This window comes from Myotis myotis, unplaced genomic scaffold, assembly GCF_014108235.1.
Source record: "Myotis myotis isolate mMyoMyo1 unplaced genomic scaffold, mMyoMyo1.p scaffold_m19_p_6, whole genome shotgun sequence".
NCBI lineage: Eukaryota > Metazoa > Chordata > Mammalia > Chiroptera > Vespertilionidae > Myotis > Myotis myotis.
In genome coordinates this window covers 82,201,858-82,227,472 of record NW_023416368.1, presented here as the reverse complement: position 1 = coordinate 82,227,472, position 25,615 = coordinate 82,201,858, and the positions used below count along the sequence as shown (strand labels likewise).

Genomic DNA, 25,615 nt, shown 5'->3' with positions numbered 1-25,615 from the left:
GGCTGCTCAACCTATGGCTCTGGGATCACACGTAGCAGCCTCCTGGGACACCTGGTCCCTCCTGGCTCCCGCCCCCGCCCTCCTCAGTCAAAGACTGAAATGGCTACTGTCAGGAGGTTGCCTAAGGTACTCTCAGGGCCAATTGCCAATTTTTGTAATTTCCTCCTAATGTGTGGTGCCGCCTGAGTAACAAATTTGTCTTTTAATAAGTTGTCTTTCCATTATGCTAAGTGAAATGAGCCAGTTGAGAAAGACAAATACCATATTATTCTTACTCATATGTGGACTCTAATGAACAAACTGAACAAGCAAAATAGAGATAGACTCACAGAGAGCAGGCTGACAGCATTTAAGAGAGTCGGGTGGCTGGGTGGGGAAGTGGAAAGACTGAGAGAAAAAAAAAAGAGAGAAAACTCATGGATGCAGACAACAGTGGGGTGATTGCCAAGGGAGGGGGCTGTGGGGTAGGTGGAGGAGGGCATATGGGGGATAAATGGTGATGGACAGAAACTTGACTTGGGGTGGTGAACAAACAATACAGTATACAGATGATGTATTGTGGAATTGTGCACATGAAACCTGTGTAATTTTGTTAACCAGTGTCACACCAATAAATTCAATAAAAAGGAAATAATAAGTTGGCTCTTAAAAGAGTCTGGGTACATAGAGGTGTATTTTGTCAGAGCCTCCTTGAGTCTGTCCATGAAGACCAAGGGATTATCATCCTTCCCTTGGTCTATAGTTGACAATTTAGAGTCGTTCAAGGGCTTGGAGTGGCACCTCATTAAGTCTTGAATCTCACAAACCTGGAAATGTTTTCTATTCTAATCTGCTAGCTCATCATCAAGCCATTTAAGGTCTTTCTGGGGCACAGCTTTCTGTTGGACAGTAGGGTAGTGATCAATCTGATCATGGGGGACCCCACTGGCATTTGTTAAGATGTATTCATCCCCAGACTGCTGAGGTGTATCTACTAGGACTGACCACTTCTCTGATCCCAAGAGTGTCTGACTCAAAAGAAGCATTACAACATTCATTGATAAATCAAAGGTTTGTGTCAGTCCCTGAAAAACATCTATGCACTTGTCAGGGTCATCTGAAAAACTTTCCTAAATCTATCTTAGTTTGTCTTAGGTCCTGTAGGGAAAGCAATACCTGGACCCAGGTGGATCCGAACTCTCCCCCTAACACTGCCTGGAGAGGGCAAAGGATAGCCGGACCTGGGTGGCCAAGTCCCCTTGGGTCTGGGTGGGACTGGTCCTTCCGGGGGTCCTGGATAAGGAGGACACAATAGCTCAGGTGCATCTGGTGGGCCACTAAGCCCTGTCAACTCGTTAGGGATTTCTGACTCTCTGGTACCCTTTTGGGTCAATGCTTCCTGGAACCAGAGATTGATTTTGTACTGCTGACACAATTTCTGATTGTCTCTTAAGGCAAAGAAAGCCTGAACATATGGGACCTCAGACCACTTCCCTTCCCTCATACAGAAAAGATCTAATGGCAAGATTGTATTATAGTGCATACATCCCTCTGGGGACCATGTCTCTGCATCTGCAAGCTTATATTGAGGCAAAGCTTGAGTACAAAAGATCATGCGCTTTCTTTTCAGGGTTTGTGGATCAAATGAATCCCAGCTCCTCAGTATACAATCTAGAGGGGTGCTGATCTTGATGGTAGATGAGGAGTGCCCCATCTGAAAAGGCAAAAAGAACAAAGAAGCAACTGGTGCCATCTTGTTTGGGCCCTCATAAGATGTCTCCTGTGTAGGGCAAGGTGGAGATTGCCTGCTACATGTGCTTCCCAGGGTGATCCTATCGGATTTAACCCCCTACTGCTTGTGCGCACATATGCGTGACCACATGTGTCTGTTGGATTATCACACTTACTGAGGAGATCTTCTGCACTGCCTGTGTAAACTTCCCTCAGTGCGAGAGGAACAAACACTGGTCTGATGCAGAGAGTGACCCCAGTGGTTGTAATGTTTCTGTAGGGCAAACTGGGCCTATTAGAATGACCGAAAGCCAATTCTATGTCAGGAAAAGTTTCTTAAAATTCAAAACCTGGGAAGGCTGTCAAGCTTATTTGACTAAAAGAGCATATATAAAAGACTTTTTCCTTTTTTTTTTTTTTCTGGAGGTGCAGATAGCACTGAGCTTTATTTCCAAACACACCAAACAGAGTGCCCTTACCTCCCACCCGTCAGCCCTTCTGAGCCCAGGAAGGAGACAGGCCTGGGCCTACTCACCAGCCCCACCTAGGAGGGTAGGGCCTGAGTCCACCTCTAGCTGAGGCCGGGCAAGGCTCCCCTCTCATGGGCACCCCTGCCAGAGGTAAGAGGCTAGAGGTGATGGCAGGAGCATTGTCCTCCAAGTGGCCAGTCCTCAGGTCTTCAACCAGGGTGCGCGGGCAGGGTTGGGTCGCCTGGGGTTCTGACCAGATAGGGGTGGGGGTTGGGACCTCACTGGCTGGGCCAGGTGGGAAGAGCTGGCCAACAGCTTCTGGTGCTGGGCCTTGGAGGTGACACAGGACCAGAGGTCCAGGCTCTGGCGACCAGAGCTTTTCTTGGATTTTGGAGGGAGAATGTCCCAGCCCAGCAGACAGTGCCGGGGCAGGGCCACTGTGTTGGAGGCCTCGAAGCTCTTCCGCCTGTGGATGCGGTAGTGGTGGGGTGGGTCCAGGATGCTCACCCAGACTTGCACTGGGTCTGCCAGTGTCTTGGGGCCCCACTGGTCCCAGGATGTCCTGTACAGACGGCAGGGAGTACCAGGGTCTGAAGGCACCAGGAACAGACACCAGTTGACACACATTCGTGGTCTTCCCGGGCACTGTCATTCTCCTGCTGGCCTGGGAACTGGGGTTCGGGCTCACTGTGAATACACTCCTTGTTGGTGTCCCGGAATTCCTGCAGCTTCCAGAAGGCCTCGGGCTTGCTGCTGATGGGCGAGCTGTTGTCCAGAAACCCTGCAATCCAGTCATAGCCCAGGTAGGGTCTGAGGCGCCAGCTCCTCTCAGGCACTGGAGACTCCTTGTTGAAGGTCACTCTTTGCTTGGGCAGCTTTGTTGAGCCTGGATAGACCTTGGGCCTGTGCCTCCAGCTCTGCTGATCGCTCTGAGTCATTCGAGTCTGAGGTGGCCACTGTTGTGCCACGCAGGGCTTCAGTGGGCTCAGGGGTTCCCTGACAGGTGGGAGAGAGATCAGCCCTAGCTGGCCCCGCCAGGAGAGGACATGTCGCAGGAGACACCTTGGTTGGCATCCCGTGGCGAGGAGGTTCTCCGGGCCACTTAAGGCGTCTCTGAGGTTGCCTTGGCCACCGACCACTGCATGGCATCCTACCCAACCCACAGCTGCCTCAGAAGCTCCAGGTTGAGCTGCCGCAGCTGCGCCAGGTCCTTGGTCTCCACCATCATCTGGCTTCCTACAGCCTGTGTCGGATGTCGCTGACTCCCGGCTGGCTGTAGGCTGAGTTCCAGACCCAGCTCTGATACCAGGCTCCTGAAGGAACTCTTTCCTCTCTCCTGCCCATTCTTCCTTTTTCCTCCCTTTCCCATCGCAGGCCCGAACCCCACATGGGCACACGCCAGGGCCTCCAACCAAGCCTTTCCCCCGCCCCCACCCTATCCCCGGCCTAGCTGCTCTTGACTTTTTTCTTTTTAATACACTGGAAAAAGATTAAACAAATTCCGTATTAGCTTACTTTAGATTCATTTATCTAATTAAATGTATTATTCAGGGGCTTACCTTCAATTGTCCTTGGGTGTGATCAGTAAATGACACTAATTGGATTTCTGCTATCAGTCTCCCTGAGTAGGATGATTTTAGCTATTTACCCTCTGGCTGGGGAGGAATAATGCAAATCATTTACTCTTAAGCCCTTGGTTTAGGGAAGGTAGGATTTTCTAGATGGCTGCAGACTGCTAAATGTTATAGGCCAGCGGTCGCCAAGTGGTGATCCGCGGACCACTGGTGGTCCGTGAGGTCCGAAAAGGTTGGCGACCGCTGTTATAGGCACTTCTCACCGATACCAGAGAGGTGTTATCAGACAGCCCCCTGAGTCAGTGGGAGAGGGCTGTTCCCAATATCGATCCTTGTCTGCTCATATAAATGAATTTATATGAGAGATCTTGACTGTATTTTGAAAAGCCAATTTATTAAAGTATGTCCCTTTCTTTTAAAAGTAAAGCAAATAAACCTATACACCCAGCTTATGAAGCACAGACAGGCGCTCAGCTAATATGAAGAGTAGGCTGAGTGGGTTCTGTGATGTCATACACCCTCCTGTCATACGTCCTCAAATTCCTCTGCTGGCTATTTGGGTACAGATTAATTCTTCTTTTTAATATATATTTTTATTGATTTCAGCTGATTGGCTGCCTCCTGCATGCCCCACACTGGTGATCAAGCCCACAACCCAGGCATGTGCCAAGACCGAGAATCGAACCGTGACCTCCCAGTTCATAGGTCAACACTCACCCACTGAGCCATGCTGGCCAGGCCAGATTAATTCTTAAGGTCCCCTTTTGTTTTATTGTGGCTTTTCCACAAATCAGTAAGAGCACCTGGCTACTTTACCGTGCCAAGTCTTGAGACTGCTGACTTCTCTGCTAGGGAGTGAAACTGTCCTTTTTTCATTTCTCCCTTCGCCCTCCCTTTCAGTGTTTTTTTTGTTAGGGAGATTTTTAAACTATTTGCTCTGATGTCCTTGAATCAGAAAAATAATGGCTGTAAATTGCCTACATTGTTTGGCCTTGTTTTAACTTCCCTGTCTTAGTTTCCCTTCACAAACCTTTCTATAACTCTTACAAACCTTTTTACAACTTTTAGGAATAACTAGCTTTAAAGCCCACTTTCTTTTTCCTTCAAAATATACCTCCAGGCGGGTTAAATATGGCAGCAGAGTAAGTGAAAGATACACTGACACTCTCCAGGAATAAACTGGAAATACAACTAAAACACCCTGAAAAAACTAGCTGGAGAAAACCGTTATAACCGAGGACGGAAAGCAGAGACCACAAAGAGACTGGCAGGAAGTGTGGAGGCATGAGATAACTGGCCAGGCTCCCGGCAGTGGTCGGCAAACTCATTAGTCAACAGAGCCAAATATCAACAGCACAACGATTGAAGTTTCTTTTGAGAGCCAAATTTTTTAAAGTTGAACTATATAGGTAGGTACATTGTTATTGACTTAATTAGGGTACTCCTAAGGCTTAGGAAGAGCCACACTCAAGGGGCCAAAAAGTCGCATGTGGCTCGCGAGCCGCAGTTTGCCAACCACAGGTCTGGAGGGATAGCTCAGCTGGGGGCGGGGGGGAGGGGGGTTCCCCACTGAGAACTCTGGGGTCTAAGCCCCAAGCTGAGCTCCTCAGCCCAGAAAACCAAAACCGATAACAGAGCTCTCAGAACATCGGGCTGTGAAAAGCAGGGTTGCTGTTTGTCAGAGAGAGAGAGGGCTGGAAAGGCTGGCACACTCTTAAAGAGCCAACAAACAAAATTCCTGTGCAGTCACACACATTGGGCTCTGGCAGAGGGAGGGCAGAGTGAACTGGAGCTGTAGGAGGAGAGTCCGCGGTTGGGGGCTCTGGGGTTGGAGCTCAGAGGGGAGCCACCCTGGTTTCTTGCACTGAGTCATTCCTTCACACTGTGCAGGACATCTTTCTCCGTGGAGCTTTGCTATCCAGGCAGTTTTTGCCTAGAGGGAAGACAGTTACTCCACCCAGTGTGAACACCTCTCTCCCCACCCTGTAGTCTATAGCTTTAAGCAAATTAAGACTGAAAGTAACAATCAGACTACAGGAAGAGGTAGATCTCTGGAGGCTTTGAGTCTATACCTGATCTCCTTCTGGGCCCAGAGCTAGGAAAAGCAGAGCCTGGTGCACAACTTGGTCATTTCTAAAGGCCCCCAGCCCTAGCACAGGGAGCCACAAGCTGTGGATTGCTGGTAGCTACAAAATGGGGGCTCAAGGCCAGTCAGAAACATCTTATTGTCCTGCACTAGAGATTGGAGTCCTAGCAGATCTACCAAATACATAGACACAAACCCAAACAAGGAACCAAAATGGGGAGGCAAAAAAATAGCCCCCAAATGAAAGAACAAGAGAATTCTCCAGCAGAAAAGCTACAAGAAATGGAGATTAAAAATTTATCTGATATAGAGTTCAGAATAATGATGGCAAAGAGGTTCAACAGCATAAGAAAAGATATAGTGACTATGCAAAAGACCAGTCAAAAATAAAGAATGACATATCTACTTATATAAAAACCCTGGTGTGGGAAGCTGCCTATTGTCTTCACTATCAGAGAGGTGTGGACAAGGAACCTGGAAGGCTGGAGACCCTTGAAGCCCTGGCAAAGGTCAGAGCTGTGCACCCACTGTTAGTCCAGACAGTGGTAGCTGAAGCAGCTTCCCCATTTACTATTATGTAAATCCTTGCCGATGGGCTAGTCTGCCTGTTACTGGAAATTGCCTGCCTAAAGGCTATGGGTGTATCCCAAACCAATAAAAGGTTGGCAAGGCCTGAGCACCAGTGGAAGTCCTTCCTCTTGAGTTGGACTTGCCCGCCTGGCCCCCCAGTATTTCCAAATTATCTCTTGTCTCTTCTCTTTCATTTGTGTGTGGCTCCTCTTCCAGATCCTGAACCCTGAACCATGCGGGACGTGGGGGGAACAAACATTTACAACATCTGGGAAATCTAGAAGAGAAGACTTCTCCTAGAAAGGAAAAAAAATGAAGATTCACCGGAAAGGTGGGAAAGGATTCACCATATAGGTGGGGAGATATTTCACCCCACACAAAAGCCCACAATCAGCTGCAGAAGTCGCAATCTGTAAGTAGGGTGGGAACATTTTCTTTAGCCAGGCTAATGGGGCAGGATTCGGCTTAAAAAGTAAGAAACTTTATTATAGACTTTCGGTTTGCATGCTTAAGAAGTTAAAGTTTCAGAAGGTAATCTCTTATAATTTTTGCTTGATGTTATAGAACATTAACCCTTGTTTTCTTGAAGAAGGTACATTAGATCTTGAATGTTTGCCAAAAAGTTAGTCAGAACTTGAAAGAGAAAAAAAAGGTCAGCAGCAGGGAAAAAACTTGCTTCCAAACTCTTTTCCCTTGTGGAACACGTTATTTCATTTGATAGAGCCTTTAAGAGAGGCCAAGGAGGATAAATCTCCTCCCCTTGCACCCTCTGTTCCTAAAGAGGAGCAGAAAGAAAAGAAAAAAATGGGAGGAATGGCCTTCATGGCTCCCTCCACCTCCATGTCCTAATCCTGAAATGTTTAATTCACTGTTAATAGAATCACCTGTGCAAAAAGCCATCAGAGAAGGACTGAAGGACATGGCAGTAGAAGAAAGGCTTGCTTTTCCTATCATAGAAATGCCAGGAGCAAGCCCACGCAAACCGCGGGCTGAATGCTCAAATAACTTATGAAAAGCAGGCAGGATGGGAAGAAGGGAGCATGTGGCGATCCAATATGGATGCCCCCTCTTCAAGTATTCTAATTTAAAGTCTCCTTCTTGTAATTGAAAAGTTTTACAAAATTTAGAGATGCGTCTGGGATTTCTGTGCTCATAAAGAGAGAAACTAGCTTGGAACAAAATGTGCGCACAGTCCAATTTTGGATTTTAATTAACTCTTAAGCTAGGCTTAAATCTCTCTTTGTGATGGTACAAAATAAAACCCAAGACTGATTATTTCCTAAGGAAAATGGCGAATTTGACCCAGGGAAAAAGAAATGCAGGCTGGTTCTAGCAACAAGATTGGTATTTTTCCATAATAAAGAGTAATTTTTGAAATGTTAATGAAGTCTGTTCCAAAGTTAACTTCAAGGCCAAAAAGAAATTCAGTAAATTTGTCTCTGTTACAAAAATTTGCTAAAGAATATGCCTAAAAATAATAATTTGGATTTGAATTTCAAGAATTATTGAAATATATAATTATAAAAATCTAAGTAGCCCAGGTAAAAGACGGCTACACCCTTTAATTAAGGCTGGCTTCCCAAGGCAATTTCTAATGGAGGAAGGGCTAGCCTCCCTTCCCGCAACAGAACAAGCAGGTAGGCCAAAAATTTCCCACCAGTGGCAACTTCTAAAAACAGGCTTGCTTCCCAGTCTCCCATCCTTGGGGCTAGTCACAGTTCCAGTAGAATGTAACTAATTTGCATCTTAATAGTTACCTGTTTCCAGTCAATGGCAGCCCAAGATTTTGTGAGTTTGGTAAATTGAATTAGATATTTTGGAATAACAAAATGCTAAAATATTAATCTAAATTAACCTCATAAAAAATCTAGAGGACAGAATTAAATCTATTGATTTTGTCTAATATTTTTGAAGTTTATTCTTAAGAATATAAGGTGTTATTAGTCTAAATATTTGACTTGCCAAATCTAAAAGCTTTTGGGAGAAATTATAGCTGTAGTAACTAAATGCCTAAAAGTATAGAAATTTATTTTTGAGGAAATCTTGTGTTTTCTCTGAAAAATTAGAAATTCAAAATATGTTATTCTTTGGTCTAATTTAAAAAGAGGATTAATTCTGTGATCCCAGCCGAAATTTTTAATACAAAGACCAATTTATTAATTGATATCTCTTAATAATTATAAAAAGTATATAATCTTTAAATCATATATATATATATATATATATATATATGAATGATATGGTTTTTCCAAATTGAATTTCAAGGCTTATAACCGAGGAATGATTTTTTAAAAGCTCCAAGGGCCCAGAGTAATTCAAAAAGTTTATTCTCTCTTCTTTTTTTTTTTTTTTAAATATATTTTATTGATTTCTTTACAGATAGGAAGGGAGAGAGATAGAGAGTTAGAAACATCGACCAGCTGCCTCCTGCACACTCCCCACTGGGGATGTGCCCGCAACCCAGGTACATGCCCTTGACCGGAATCGAACCTGGGACCTTTCAGTCCGCAGGCCGACGCTCTATCCACTGAGCCAAACCGGTTTCGGCTATTCTCTCTTCTTAAAGGATTTTTTAATTCAGCCAATTTAATATACTTGAAATCACATGGAAAGCTTTATCAAATAAAAATTAATAAATATATTTTAAGTTTTTGCCTCTAAGAAAGGGCAAAACAAGTTATTTTGTTTAATATTAAAATACAGCAATCGAATTTTAAGATGTAATTTAAAATAACAAAAGCTTCTCACTGCTGCATTTTAAATTAGGCTGGAGGTGGGGCAGCGTTTGTGCCTTGTGAATCAGAAGTTTACTAAATACTAAATTTACTTGCTTTGCTTTGCTTTTTTAATAAAAATACCTACTTAAGCTACTTATTAAATTAACTTTTAAAAATATATTCAAAGTTTCATTTAATTTAAGTTATATGAGAAGCCAATATCTTTGTAAGCAATTTAATCCTAGTAAAGTAAATTCTTCTAAGTTACTGAAGGCTTCCCATGATCCTTCTGTATATGCAAATGAGCCAAAAGGGAATGCTGTTTAAAAATATAATTCTAGATTTAATAAAAAGGAGAAATTTTAAAATTTTGAAATCTCTTTCACTAATATTTACAGAATAAATTAAAATTTGCTAAAAATACCAAATCTGAAAAGAAGTACAGTCACCATAAATGAGTAATGACTTGAAATACATGGCCTTGCAGCACTATCAGTCAATATGCAGAAAGCAATTATGTTGGTGGCTTGGTATAAAAGAAAAAGATTTTTTCTTTAAATTGAAATTCTGTAAGTGTGACCTAAAAATGACTCTGAAAATAAGTGGAGGTTTTCCTTAAACATCTGAAAGCTGTAATTAAGTCAACATTAGGCTTTGTAAGCAAAAGTAAGTAATTTTTGTTTTTGTCTCTGACAAAGTGTATGTAAAGTTACCCAAAGACTAATAGCAAAAATATAATTAATGTCATTTACTGTTTATAACCTAGGACAAATGAAGTTAAAAAAATAAACCTTATTTTAGGTTAATTTAAATTGGCTAGTTAAAATAAATGAATATTCATAAAAACTTTGTTGTACTGGACAAAAAATTGTTCCTGAAGCATTAACTAATTTTTTACTCGTGGTTTATCTCATACTTCAAAAACTGCTTAACATGCAATGAATTCAAACCAGTCATATTTCTGCGCATAAAATTAAAATTAAATTAAAAAGTTATCAAGACTGCATTGCAAAATTTCCAAAAGCCTCTTAATATTATTTAAATAAAAAAAGAAGGGGGATAGTGGAATAATCCCCTGTGAGTAAAGTACAGCAAGAAAATTTTTTACTTTAAAAATTAATTTTCATGTGTAATGCTGAAGACAAGACACCCATGAAAACACACATGGTGTCAAAATAAGCCAAAGGAAAATCGTTTGGGCAAATATGAAAGGATCCCAAGTCTAGTTTATAGGAAAGATTCCTTTATTAACCTTTGGTCAAGAATATGTTTGTATATTTCCAGAAAATCTCTCCAAGCCTGTGTGGATTCCTGCAACTATGAATTTGAGAGAGGAACTGACAACACATGAAGACAAGAAGAGAAACAGTCCAGAGATGGAGATGGTGAAGACGCCTTGCCATACTAGCAGTCAGCAGCTGTGCCTTGCTGTAAGTTGCCCAGGACCAAGCCAGATGAGGTCGGACCTGATTGCCACCTTTTGCCCACCATCCAGAACTAGCATATCATTGCTGGCATGTACACACAAAGAACTGTTGGACATTGAAATTGGCACTCAAAGAACTGTTGGCCCAGAAAGAAACTTACTACAGACTGATTCATTTGCCTCTCTGCATAGCCACTATTGCTTGTCTCATTTTTGTTCTCATGTTTATTTCTAGTCTGCAGATGCGGAATGAAGAGTCTTGAAAGGACTCGAACCCTTTTAGGTGGCATTCACTTTTCAAGATTTTTTAAGGAAAAGAGAAGGGGGAGATATGGGAAGCTGCCTATTGTCTTCACTATCAGAGAGGTGTGGACAAGGAACCCGGAAGGCTGGTGACCCTTGAAGCCCTGGCAAAGGTCAGAGCTGTGCACCCCCTGTTAGTCCAGACAATGGTAGCTGAAGCAACTTCCCCATTTATTATTATGTAAATCCTTGCCAATGGGCTAGTCTGCCTATTACTGGAAATTGCGTGCCTAAGTGCTATTGGGTGTACCCCAAACCAATAAAAGCTTGGCCAGGCCTGAGCACCAGTGGAAGTCCTTCCTCTTGAGTTGGACTTACCCACCTGCTCCCCCCACCCCCCCAATATTTCCAAATTATCTCTTGTCTCTTCTCTTTCATTTGTGAGCGGCTCCTCTTCCAGATCCTGAACTGTGAACCACGCGGGACATGGGGGAACAAACTTTACACACCCTGGGTGTAACATCACGTCCTGAAGCTCGACCAATCGGAAGGAAGTCAGTCCTGCAGGGATCGTCTTGGAAATGGCTGCGCCCTCCCCCAGCTGTTTCCCAGAGGGAGAAGTTTCAGGCAGGAACCTGCCCTCGGAGCAGAGCGTGGAAGTACTGAGTCCTGGGTTGCCTTGCCAAGGGCTGTGCCCTCCCCAAGCTGTTTCCTGCAAGGCCTGAGGGAAGAACTGACCCTTGGAGCACCAGGAGCGCCCAGCAGCAGTCAGTCCTAGGTTGCTGAGGCAGAGGCCACGGCATGTAGAACTCGGGGTCTGGCCCAACAGGGGGCATGGCCAGCCTTCAAACCAGACCCTGACAGTAGGGAGGAGGCAGCCCCATTCTCACAGAATCTGCTGTTTGATAGGTTGCTGTCAGTGGCCTGACAGCCAGGAACCCCATTCACCTGCACCCTGAACTCTGACAGGAGGGAGGAGGGAGCCTCATTCCTCATGGAATCGACAGATGGCCAGCTTGCTGTCAGGGGCCTGCCATCTAGGAATCCTATTCACCTGCATATCTATATAAAGTTTTAATACATTATATTAGAGGTCATGGTTGTACTGTTTTACCCACAGCATCTACAGGAATTGCTGCAAATTTACTTCTTGGTGGAAGCACCTTTCATCCCCAATATAAATTACCGATTCCGTTAAATGAAACTTCAATTTCTAGACTCGATATAAAGAGTGAAGTTGCTAAAACTATTAAAAAGGCCCAACTTCTCATTATTGATGAATGCACCATGGCATCCAGTCATGCTATAAATGCCATAGACAGATTACTAAGAGAAATTATGAGTTTGAATGTTGTATTTGGTAGGAAAGTTCTTGGAGAGGATTTTCGACAATGTCTCAGTATTGTACCACATGCTATGCAATCGGCCATAGTACAAACGAGTTTAAAGTACTGCAATGTTTGGGGATGTTTCAGAAAGTTGTCTCTCACACAAATATGAGATTAGAGGATTCTGCTTATAGTGGATGGTTAGTAAAACTTGGAGATGGCAAACTTGATAGCAGTTTTCATTTACAAATGGATATTATTGAAATCCCCTTTGAAATGATTTGTAATGGATCTATTATGGAAGCTACCTTTGGAAATACCATATCTATAGATAATATTAAAAATATATCTAAATGTGCAATTCTTTGTCCAAAAAATGAGCACATTCAAAAAGTAAATGAAGAAATTTTGGATATACTCGATGGAGATTTTCACACATATTTGAGTAATGATTCCATTGATTCCACAGATGATGCTGAAAAGGAAAATTTTGCCATCGAATTTCTTAGTAGTATTGCTCCTTCGGGAATGCCATGTCATAAATTAAAATTGAAAGTGGTGCAATCATCATGCTATTAGGAAATCTCAATAGTAAATGGGGTCTTTGTAATGGTACCAGATTTATTATCAAAAGATTATGACCTAACATTATCGAAGCTGAAATATTAACAGGATCTGCAGAGGGAGAGGTTGTTCTGATTCCAAGAATTAATTTGTCCCCATTTGACACTGGCCTCCCATTTAAATTGATTCGACGACGGTTTTCCGTGATGCCAGTATTTGTGATGACTATTAATAAATCACAAGGACAAACTCTAGACAGAGTAGGCATATTCTTACCTGAAGCCATTTTCGCACATGGTCAGTTATATGTTGCTTTCTCTCGAGTTTGAAAAGCATGTGACATTACAGTTAAAGTTCTAAATACTTCATCACAAGGGAAATCAGTCAAGCACTCTGAAAGTGTTTTCATTGTTAATTAGGTGTACAGGGAGATATTAGAATAAGTTTAATCACTTTATCAGTCACTGTTTGCATCACTGTTGTTTTTATATCATGTTTTTGTTGTTTTCATATCATGTTTTTTGTCATTTTTACATCATGCCTCTGTTGTTGTTATATCCTTTTGTTACTGTTTATTTATTAATAAATTTATATATTATTTTAATATACATTTTACTAATTTCCTTTCATCTCTCACACTTCTATTATATAGAAAGAGCAAATAGAAATATTAAAATATCTCTGCTAATTAATTCCCTTTTAATGTGCATGAATTTCGTGCACAGGGCTACTAGTCACTAATAATGAATACATTGGAAGGAATACACAGCAGATTAGGGAAAGCTGAGGATCAAATCAGTGAACTAAAAGACAGGGTAGAAAAAATTCACTCAATCTGGGAACCAAAAAGAAAAAACAGCACAGCTTAAGGGAGCTGTGGGACATGAAGTGTAACAATATTTACATAATAGGAGTGCTAGAAGGAGAAGAAAGTGAGAACAGATAGAGAATGTGTCTGAAGAAATAAGGAAGAACACTTCCCTTACCTGGTTGTGCCGAGCCAGCTCAGCCAACGGTTCACAAGCCTGAGTGAGGGCAGTGAAGGATGAAGAAATGACAGACAAAGTGAATAAGCTTGGTCTAGGTGGATCTTCCTGTGCCTGGCTGAGGCCACAGAGCGAGAGATCCAGAGGCAAGCTGGATTTTTTTATAGTCAGAGGTAAACAAGGTAGTGGTCACCATAGTTACAATGTTCTTGTGAGTTTCACTTGTTTTGGCAGCACTTGCTACATCTCCCTCAGCCAATTAGCTTCCCAGATAAGATCTAGGGAGCATGATAAGGTCAAGCCTAATTATGATAAGAGGACTGTGCTCTCTAGGCTGGGACTTGTTTGTGGCTTTGCCAACAGGTCAGTCTGAGGCTTAACCCTATAGCCACTCCCTACACATGGTGAAAGAAAAAGTCACACAAGTGCAGAAGGCATAGAGAATCCCAAGCATGAAGAACCTAAATAGGCCCATTCCCAGACACATCATAATTAAGATGCCAAAATTTAAAGACAACGAGAGAATCTTAAAAGCAGTAACAGGAAAGCAAACTGTTACCTACAAAGAAGCAACCATAAGGCTGTCAACTGATTTTTCATCAGAATATCTACTGGCCAGAAGAAAATAGCATGAAGTATTGAAAGTAATGAAAAGCAAGAATCTGAAACCAAGATTACTATATCCAGCAAAGCTTTCATTCAAAATAGATGGTAAAATAAAGGTGATGGTGATACTTCCCAGATCAAAAAGGCTAAAGGAGTTTATCACCACCAAACAAGCACTGAAAGAAATGCTAAAGAGACTACTATAATGAGAAGCAGAAATAGAACCATAAGATACAGAATTAAAATGGGAGTAAATAAGTACCTATTAATAATAACCTTAAGTGTAAATTGGAAAACCAAGATGGCAGCATAGGTTAATGCCGGAGTTTGCTGCCTCAAGCAACCACTTCAAAAATACAACGAAAAGACGGAACGGACATCATCCAGAACCACAGGAAGGCTGGCCGAGTGGAAGTTCTACAACTAGGAGGAAAGAGAATAGCATACTGAGACTCAGAGGAGGCGCAGTGCTGAAGTAAAATACAAAGGTGCACAGTGCATGTTGAGTGGGCTGGCGGCTGAGGGCGCAGTTGTCTGTTTCAATCGGGAGGGAGGCTCAGACTCTGAGCTCCAGTTCCGGGGGAGTCTCTAGGGACCCAGACTCATACGGGAGAAGCGGGACTGTCTGGCTTCAGTCGGAACTTGAAGGCAGCTTTCTCTCCGAGGTTTGCAGCTGTTGCTGGGACTCTGAGAGGCAGAGCCTCTGGGGACGGGACTGAGAGCAGCCATAACTGCTCGCTCTGCCCACTCTGTTGAGGCCCTGGGACCCGCCCCGCCCAAGCCCTGCGCAGAGGCATTTGCCGGATAGCCTCAGGCAAAGGCTAGATTAGCACCTCCCTAGAGGACAGAAGTTCTCTCACTGCAGACACAGCTGATTCTCACAGCCACTTGGCCTGAAGGTCAAATCCCTTCTAGTATTACCTACAACAATCAAGGCTTAACTACAAGACTGCACACAAAGATCACTAGGGGGTGCACCAAGAAAGCATAAAAAATGCGGAGACAAAGAAACAGGACAAAATTGTCAATGGAGGATATAGAGTTCAGAACAACACTTTTAAGGTCTCTCAAGAACTGTCTAGAAGCCACCGATAAACTTAATGAGATCTACAAGAAATCTAATGCGACACTCAATCTTGTGATAAAGAACCACCTAGAAATTAAGCATACATGGACTGAAATAAAGAATATTATACAGACTCCCAACAGCAGACCAGAGGAGCGCAAGAATCAAGTCAAAGATTTGAAATGCGAAGAAGCAAAAAACACCCAACCGGAAAAACAAAATAAAAAAATCCGAAAATATGAAAATAGTGTAAGGAGCCTCTGGGACAGCTTCAAGCATACCAACATCAGAATTATAGGGGTGCCAGACGATGAGAGAGAGCAAGATATTGAAAACCTATTTGAAGAAATCATGGCAGAAAACTTCCCCTGCCTGGTGAAAGAAATAGACTTACAGGTCCAGGAAGCACAGAGAACCCCAAACAAAAGGAATCCAAAGAGGACCACACCAAGACACATCATAATTAAAATGCCAAGAGCAAAAGACAACGAGAGAATCTTAAAAGCAGCAAGAGAAAGAAACTCAGTTACCTACAAGGGAATACCCATACGACTGTCAGCTGATTTCTCAACAGAAACTTTGCAGGCCAGAAGGGAGTGGCAAGAAATATTCAAAGTGATGAATGCCAAGAACCTACAACCAAGATTACTTTATCCAGAAAAGCTATCTTTCAGAATTGAAGGTCAGATAAAGAGCTTCACAGATAAGGAAAAGCTAAAGGAGTTCCTCACCACCAAACCAGTATTATATGAAATGCTGAAAGGTATCCTTTAAGAAGAGGAAGAAGAAGAAAAAGATAAAGATACTAATTATGAACAACAAATATGCATCTATCAACAAGTGAATCTAAAAATCAAGTGAATAAATAACCTGATGAACAGAATGAACTGGTGATTATAATAGAATCAGGGACACAGAAAGGGAATGGACTGACTATTTTGTGGGGGGAAAGGGGTGTGGGAGATGTGGGAAGAGACTGGACAAAAATCATGCACCTATGGATGAGCACAGTGGGTGGGGAGTGAGGGCGGAGGGTGGGGTGGGAACTGGGAGGAGGGGAGTTATGGGGGGGGAAGAGGAACAAATGTAATAATCTGAACAATAAGGATTTAATAAAAATAAATAAATAAAAATAGTAATTCCCCCCCCCCAAAAAAAGAAAGGGAATGGACTGACTATTCTTGGGGGGGAAAGGGGTGTGGGAGATGTGGGATGAGATTGGACAAAAATCGTGCACCTATGGATGCAGACAGTGAGTGGGGAGTGAGGGTGGAGGGTGGGGCGGGAACTGGGAAGAGGGGAGTTATGGAGGGAAAAAAGAGGAATAAATGTAATAATCTGAACAATAAAGATTTAATTTTTTTAAAAAAGAAAGAAAGAAAAAATAAACAATTTAACCCTACAATTTAAACAATTAGAAAGAGAACAACCAGAAAAGGCCAGAGTAAGTAGAAGTAAGGAAATAATAAAGATTAGAGCAGAATAAGTGACATAGAGACTTAAAAAAATCTTTCAACAATAAAGAATTATTTTTAAAAATAATCAATGAAACCAAGAGCTGGTTCTTTGAAAAGATAAACAAGATTGATGAACCATTAGTCAGACTCATCAAGAAACAAAGAGAGAGGACCCAAATAAATAAAATCAGAAACAAAAATGGAGAAGTAACAACTGACACCACAGAAATAAAAAGAATTGTAAGATGGACAATGTAGATGAAATGGGAAAATTCCTAGAAAAAATACAATCTCCCAAAACTAAATCAGGAAGAATCAGAAAACCTGAAGAAATAGAAGCAGTAATTAAAAAACTCCCAGCAAACAAAACCCTGGGTCTGGATGTCTTCACAGGGAAGTTTTACCAAACATTCAGAGAACTAACACCTATACTCCTCAAACTATTCCAAAAAATCCAAAAGGAAAGAGCTCTTCCAAGCTCTTTGTATGAGGCATTATCCTAATTCCAAAATCAGATAAAGACACTACAAAGAAAGAGAATTAGGGGCCAATATTCCTGATGAACATAGATGCTGAAATCATCAATAAAATATTAGCAAATCGAACCAGCAATATATTAAAAAGATCATATACCATGACGAAGTGGGATTTATTCCAAGAATGGAATGCAAAGCTGGTACAATTTTCTCAAATCAATAAACATGCTACATAATGTAAACAAATTAAAAGATAAAAATCATATGATTATGTCAATAGATGCAAAAAAAGCATTCGACAAAGTCCAACACCCATTTTGGTAAAAACTCTCAGCAAAGTGGGAATAGAGAGAGCATTTCTCAACATGAAAAAGGTCATATATGACAAACATACTGCAAACATTATACTCAATGGGCAAAAACTAAAACCATTTCCCCTAAGAACAGGAACAAGATAGGAATGTCCACTTTCACCACTCTTATTCAACACAGTACTGGAAGTCCTAGCCCAGTGGTCGGCAAACTGTGTGCTCTTCCACAAAATACCGACTTCTGCACATGGGCCATGAAGTTTCAATCGCACTGTAAGTGCGTGCCCGCAAGTGCTATTTTGTGGAAGAGCCACACTCAAGGGGCCAAAGAGCTGCATGTGGCTCATGAGCCGCAGTTTGCCAACCACTGTCTAGCCACATCGATCAGACAAGAAGAAATAAAAGGAATCCAAATTGAAAAGGAGGAAGTAAAACTCTCATTATTCACAGATGACAGGATATTGCACATAGAAGATCCTAAGGACTCCACCAAAAAAACTACTAGATTTACTAAAGGAATTTGGCAATGTAGAAGGATCAAAATTAACACCCAAAAGTCGATGGCATTTTTATACACCAATAATGAATTCTCAGGAAGAGAAACTAATCAAACAATCCCATTAACCATTGCAACAAAAAAAAAAATTAAGATACTAGAAATAAACTTACCCAAGGAAGTAAAGGACTTGTACTCAGAAAACTACAAAACATTGAAAAAAGAAATAGAAGATATAAACAAGTGGGAAAATATACTATATTCATGGATTGGGAGAATTAACATCACTAAAATGTCCATAATATCTAAAGCAATCTATAAATTCAATGCAATCCCTATTAAATTACCAATGGATACTTCACAGATCCAGAAAAAATACTCCAAAAATTTTATGGAACCCAAAAAGGTCCCAAATAGCCACAGCAACCTTGAAAAAGAGGAACAACGTTGGAGCTATCACAATATCAAATATCAAATATACTACAAATCCATTATAATCAAAACAGCCTGGTACTGGCACAAATACAGGCTTATAGACAAATGGAACAGAACAGAGATCCCAGAAATCAATTCAAGATATTATGCTCAATTAATATTTGACAAAGGAGGCAAGAGTATACAATGGAGTCAAGACAGTCTCTTCAAAAAATGGTGCTGGGAAAATTGGACAGATACAGGCAAAAAAATGAAACTAGACCACCAACTTACACCATACACAAGAATAAACAAAAAAATGGATAAAAGACTTAAATGTAAGACAGGAAACCATAAAAATCCTAGAAGAAACCTTTTTTTTTCAAAGTTGCTGTGGCAAAATCTTAGAGACCTCTCATAGCAATATGTTTACCAATACATCTCTTAAGGCAAAAGAAACTAAGGAGAAAATAAACAAATTGGACTACATAAAAATGAAAAGTTTCTGGAAGGTCCAGCTGACATGGCTCAATAGTTGAGCATCAACCTATGAACCAAGAGGTCATGGTTCGATTCCCGGTCAGGGCACATGCCCAGGTTGCAGGCTCAATCCCCAGTCGGGGGCATGCAGGAGGCAGCCAATCAATGATTCTATCTCATCCTGATGTTTCTATCTCTCTCTCCCTCTCCCTTTCTCTCTGATATCAATAAGAATATATATATTTTAAAAAAGAAAATGAAAAGAAAGCCCATAGTATGGAAGAATATATTTGGCAATGATACATCTGATAAAGGGTTCATATACAAAATACATAATGAACCCATACAACTTAACAAAAGGAAGACAAACAATCCAAGTAAAAAAATGGACAAAGGACCTAAATAAAGACTTCTCCAAAGTGAACATACAGATGGCCAAGAGACATAGGAAAAAATGCTCAAAGTCACTGATCATCAGAGAGATGAAAATTAAAATGACAATGAGGTATCACCTCACACCTGTCAGAATGTCTACCATCAACAAATCAACAAATGACAAGTGCTGGTAAGGATGTGGAGAAAAGGGAACCTTAGTGCACTGCTGGTGGGAATGCAGACTTGGTGCAGCCACTATGGAAAACAGTATGGACTTTCCTCAAAAAATTAAATATGGAACTGCCATTTGGCCCAGTGATCCCACTTCTAGGAATATATCCTAAGAAACTTAGAAACACCAATCAGAAAGAATGTATGTATCCCTGTGTACATAGCAGCACAATTTACAATAGCTAAGATATGGAAACAGGCCAAGTGCCCATCAGTAGAGGAGTGGATAAAAAAGCTGTGGTACATTTACACCATGGAATACTATGCAGCAGTAAAATAGAAAGATCTCTTACCCTTTGAGACAGCATGGAGGGACCTGGAGAGTATTATGCTAAGTGAAATAAACCAGTCAGAGAAAGACAAGTATCACATGATCTCACTCATATGTGGAATCTAAAGAACAAAATAAACTGATGAACAAAATGAATCCAGAGACATAGAAGCATGGAACAAACTACAGATCTCAGAGGGGAGAGTGGGAGGGTAGATGGGTGGGAAGAGATCAACCAAAGAACTTGTATGCATATATGCCTAGCCCATGGACACAGACAATATGGTGGTGAAGGCCTGGGGCAGGGGGCAGGGGTAGCAATGTTTAGAAGAGGTCAATGGTAGAAAAGGGGTACATATGTAACACTTTCAACAATCCTATATAATAAAAGTGTAGTATGCAAATTGTCCTCTCCACTGGGAGTTCTTCCAGGAGTTCAACAAGGGGGTGGGGCCAGTCAAGGGAAGGGAAGGAGGCCCCAGCTGGCAGCTACTAGGGACCCTACCAGTGCACAGATTTCATGCACTGGGCCTCTAGTCCTATATAATAAAACCCTGATATGCAAATTGACCAAATGGCAGAACAACTGGTCACTATGACGTGCACTGACCACCAGGGAACAGACGCTCAATGCAGGAGCTGCCCCCTGGTGGTCAGTGTGCTCCCACAGGGGGAGCTTCACTCAGCCAGAAGTCCCCTCCTCCCGCCTCCCCAGCAGCACTAAGGACCCCTCAGGGGATGGCCAACTGCTGGGCAGTCAGACATCCCTCTCACTGTCCAGAACCCTTTGCTCCTTACCACCCGCCTGCTCACTGCTCCTTACTGCTCAGCTTGCTGCTCCTTAGCACTGTGGCAGAGGCGAGAGAGGCTCCCACCACCACCACTGTGCTCGCCAGCTATGAGCCTGGCTTCTGGCTGAGTGGTGCTCCCCCTGTGGGAGCACACTGACCACCAAGGGGAAGCTCCTGTGTTGAGCGCCAGCCCCCTGGTGATTAGTGCACATCATAGCAATCTGTCATTCTGTTTGTTCCACCTAATGGTCACTTAGGCTTTTATTACGTAGATATATCATAAAACAATCCTATATAATAAAGAGGTGATATGCAAATTAACACTCACGCCCTCACAAGATGGCTGCCTACAACCAGGCTGGCAGGGTGGTTAGTGAGGGACAACCAAACAACTGAACAGCAGACTGTGTGGGGGGGACCAGGCCGGCAGGGGTGTCAGTGAGGGATGACCAAACGACTGAACATCTGGTTGGGTGGGGTGACCAGGCCAGTGGGGGGGAGGTGAGGGACAACCAGGCTGGCAGGGGGGCAGTTAGGGACAACTGGGCCAGCAGGGGGAGGCAGTAAGAAGCGACCAGGCCAGCAAGGGGGGGGGGGTGCAGTTGGGGGCAGCCAGACCAGCAGGGGAGGAAGTTAGGGGTGATTAGGCTGGCAGGTGTGGCAGTGAGGGTTGACTAGGCTGGCTGGGGCGGGGGGCAGTGAGGGGTGACTAAGCCAGCAGAGGGAGACAGTTGGGGGAGACCAGGCTGGCCGGGGGGGGGGGCAATAAGAGGAGACCAGGCCGGCAGGGGCAGCAGTTAGGGGCAACCAGGCTGGCGGGGGGTGTAGTTGGGGGCAACCAAGCTGTTAGGGGAGGCAGCTGGGACGATTAGGCTGGCAGGTGGGGCAGTGAGGAGTGACTAGGCCAGCAGGTGGGTGGGGGGGGCAGATGGGGGCAACCAGGCCAGCAGGGGGGGGGCAGTTAGGAACACCCAGGCAGGCAGGCAGGTGAGCAATTAGGAGCCAACAGTCCAGGATTGTGAGAGGGATGTCCGACTGCCAGTTTAAGCCTGATCCCAGAGATCGGCCTAAACTGGCAGTCGGACATCCCCCGAGGGGTCCCAGATTGGAGAGGGTGCAGGCTGGGCTGAGGACCGCCCCCCCTTACGAATTTTGTGCACTGGGCCTCTAGTTTTAAAATAAATAATAAAATAAATAAAATGCCCACATAGAGTCTATGCTCACCTCATTCACACAAAGAACTCCCCAGACACTGAAAGTCTCCCATGGAGCAGAATCACTAAGGTTTGCTTGGGAACATAGGGCAGGTGAGCTTGGGACTGGTCCAGGAGCCTCTTCATCTTTGTATTAAAGACAGATTTTGATCACTTACTCAGGTTCCCTGAAATTCTTTTGCAAGATCTCCATGTTCAACTGCTTGAGCTTTGTTTATCAACGCCCTGCCCAAAGTTGCTCCCAGAGTATTCTTCACCTTCTTTCCAAAGCTGAGAAACAGAGAGTAGACTCTGCTTTGAGGAGGTGGAAGTTAAGTATACACTTTTTTTTTTTGTAGGTTTTTGTTTATATATATTTTTTCTTTCCAGAGAGGAAGGTAGAGGGAGAGAGAGATGGAGAAGGAGAGGAAGAGGGAGAGAGAGATAGAAACATCAATGAGGAGAGAGAATAATTAATCGGCTGCCTCATGCATGCATGTCATTGGGGATCAAGCCCACACCCGGGCATGTGTCCTTGACCAGAATCAAGCCTGGGACCTTCAGTCCACAGGCCGACACTCTATCCACTGAGCCAAACCAGATAGGGCTGTATACACTTATTTTTTACTGTCACTTGTTCGGGACCTTATTTTGCAAACTGCCTTGCTTCATGTATTATTCTTTCTGGAAAGGAAAGTTCTATGTAAATAGTTTTTTTTTTTTTTTTTTTTTTTTTTTTTTTTTATTTTTTTTTTTTTTTTTTTTTTTTTTGTTTTTTTTTAAATATATTTTATTGATTTTTTACAGAGAGGAAGGGAGAGAGATAGAGAGTTAGAAACATCGATGAGAGAGAATCATCGATCAGCTGCCTCCTGCACATCTCCCACTGGGGATATGCCCGCAACCCAGGTACATGCCCTTGACCGGAATCGAACCTGGGACCTCTCAGTCCGCAGGCCGACGCTCTATCCACTGAGCCAAACCGGTTTGGCTATGTAAATAGTTTTAGTTTGAATATAGACTAGTTGTTGGTGTGTGTTTTTTAATTGGGGCTTATTTTGAAAATTTCTGAGTTTCTTTCAAATATAAGCCAATACCTTCCCAAGTAAGGTAATATTCAGAGACAGTTCTGATCAGATGGCTTAGGAAAATTCCTGTAATATTCACATTCAATGATTCCTTATTAATGAATGTCTTTGACTTAGATTTAATTTTTTAAAAAAGTACAATGTTATTCTTTGTACATTTTCAATATATATAGCAAGCTTAGGTGCAAGTACTAAATAAAAAAATAAAAAGATTTTTGTTAAAAAAAAAAAAAAAAGACGCTGTGGGCAAGGGAAGAATGCTTAGGCAAAGCACAGAGGATTTGGGAGTGTGAAACTATTCTGTGTGATTCCATACCAGTGAGTATGTGGCATTATACTTTTGGCCAACACCAAGAGGGAAGCCTAATGTAAACATGGACTCTGGGTGATAATGAGGGGTCAGTGCACGTGCATCGATTATGAGGGATGTGGATAGTGGGGAGGCTGTGTGTGTGAGAACCTGGGAACTCTATGCTTTTTGCTCAATTTTACCATGAACCTAAAATTGCTCTAAAAAAATAGTCCACTTTCATATTTTTTGTTTATGCCCACCTGCAGATACTTTTTCCATTGATTTTCAGAGAGGGTAGGAGGGAGGGGAGGAGAGAGAGGGGCAGAGAGAGAGATAAGGATCAATGTGAGAGAGACACATCAATTGGTTGCCTCCCAAAAGTGCCCAACCAGAGATGGGGATCAAACCTGCAACCCAGGTACATGCCCTTGACGGAGAATGGAACCTGTGACCCTTCAATGTGTGGGCCGACGCTCTAACCACTGAATCCTACCAGCCAGGGCAAAAAGAGTCTTTTTTTTTTTAACTGTACACCTAATACGCCTGAATTGTATTGCATGAAAATTAAAGTTCAATTCGTGACTTTTTAAAAAGGTACATTCTTCAAGATGATTAAGTAAACTTTGAATAAGCCTGGCGAGATGCACCACTCGGATCTCTCTAAAGAAAGAACCTGCTATTCTGCCGCAAGGCAGCTCCCTGAGCACTTCCAGCTGTCACTGCCTTCAGGCTCCGCCCCACATCTGGCTCTTCCCCAGCAGCCCAGCCATAATGATCACAGCAAGGGCACTAGGGCTTCTGACCAATGTGGGATTCCTTTGTGAGTCAGCTTCACTATTGATTCCCACATTGGCTTGGCTACTTTGTAGTCTGGGGTTCTTTCTGCCCAGTTCTGCTTCCTTCCCATTTCCATTTGTGAGTCATTCTCTCTCAATAATTCTCTTACACTTCTCAGCATCCGCTTCCTAGACAACCCAAGTGACACACATATTAAGCAATGATGCTGACAGGTCATGAGGCCATCTTCCTGCGGCTTCCCAAGTTGGAGATAATTTTTTCTTAACCTCAGGTGACCGGCAGAGAGGGAGCTAGGGGGATAAAAGCCCAGCCCTCAATCATCACCTACTCTACTAGTACATCCCCTTTCAGTGCCACAAGCTAAACCCAACTGGGAGCCAGGGATAGGAAGGGATCTTCAGGCCATCATTGAAGGTCTTCCTCCTAGGAGAAGGAGAAGGGTGGACAGTTCATCTGAAGAGAATATCTCAACACTCAATGAGCCAAACACCAGCCTAAGGGACAGAGTGTATTAAGATAACTCTAACCGTTATAACAGATAGACCCCAAAGTCCCAGTGACTTAACAGAATAGAAGTTTACTTCTTGCCCACATCCTAATATATAAAAACTCAGGGTCCCTAACGACCAACGGAAGGCTTGACGGAACACCGGAAGTCAGTCCTGCAGTCAGTGCTGAGTTGCCATGGTGACCCAGCACTGACTGCCGCTGGTGCAGGTGCAGTGACCCAGCACTGACTGCCGACAGGGCTGGGTATCAGGCTTGGAGATAGACCCAGAGAGACAGGCAGGGTCTGATCTGCAGCCTCTGTGACAGCTGTTGACCAGCCATTGCCTCTCTCTTTCTCTCTGGGCTTCGCCAGCAGCTGCTCCACTGTTTCTCTCCGGGCCTCCATGGGGGCTGCTGATCAGCCCCGCCTCTCTAATCAGGCCAGGAGATAGGCCTGGAGACGCTGACTGGCATAGAAACCAACCAATCAGAACCAAATCTGGGTGAACTGTGAGGAGCCAATGGCTGCCTAGGAGGTGGAGCTTTTGACATTGACTGGCATAAAAACGGAGCAATCAGAACCAAATTGGCTGGCAGGGGAGGGCAGTTGGGGGTGAGATCAGGCCGGCAGGGCAGGGCAGTTAGAGGCGATCAGGCAGGCAGGCAGAGGTAGTTAGGGGCAATTAACTGAATGATGAGGTTAGGAGCGATCAGGCAGGCAGGCAGGTGAGCGGTTAGGAGCCAGCAGTCCCAGATTGTGAGATCGGGCCTAAACCGGCAGTCGGACATCCCCCAAGGGGTCCCAGATTGGAGAGGGTGCAGGCTGGGCTGAGGGAATCGCCCCCTTCATGCACAAATTTCGTGCACCGGGCCACTAGTAAAATATAGAATGGGTGTTTCCTGCTTGTCAATAAGCCCTCCTCCAGGCGATGACTCGAGGATCCAGGCTTATTCCATGCTGTGTTTCAACCATTCATCAACAGGCTTATCCACAGAAGAGGAAAGATAATATAGGATCATTTTTAGGAGTTTTTATGGGCCAGTTATGGAAGTGGAGCACATTACTTCTTCTCAGAGATCATTCACTAGAACTCAGCCAACCTACAG

At 43.2% G+C, this 25,615-nt stretch overlaps 1 pseudogene; it reads right to left on the bottom strand.

Annotated features, from left to right (window-relative positions):
- Positions 1 to 2,381: 2,381 nt before the first annotated feature.
- Positions 2,382 to 3,405, bottom strand: LOC118658535 (annotated as a pseudogene).
- Between the last annotated feature and the right edge of the window lie 22,210 nt (positions 3,406 to 25,615).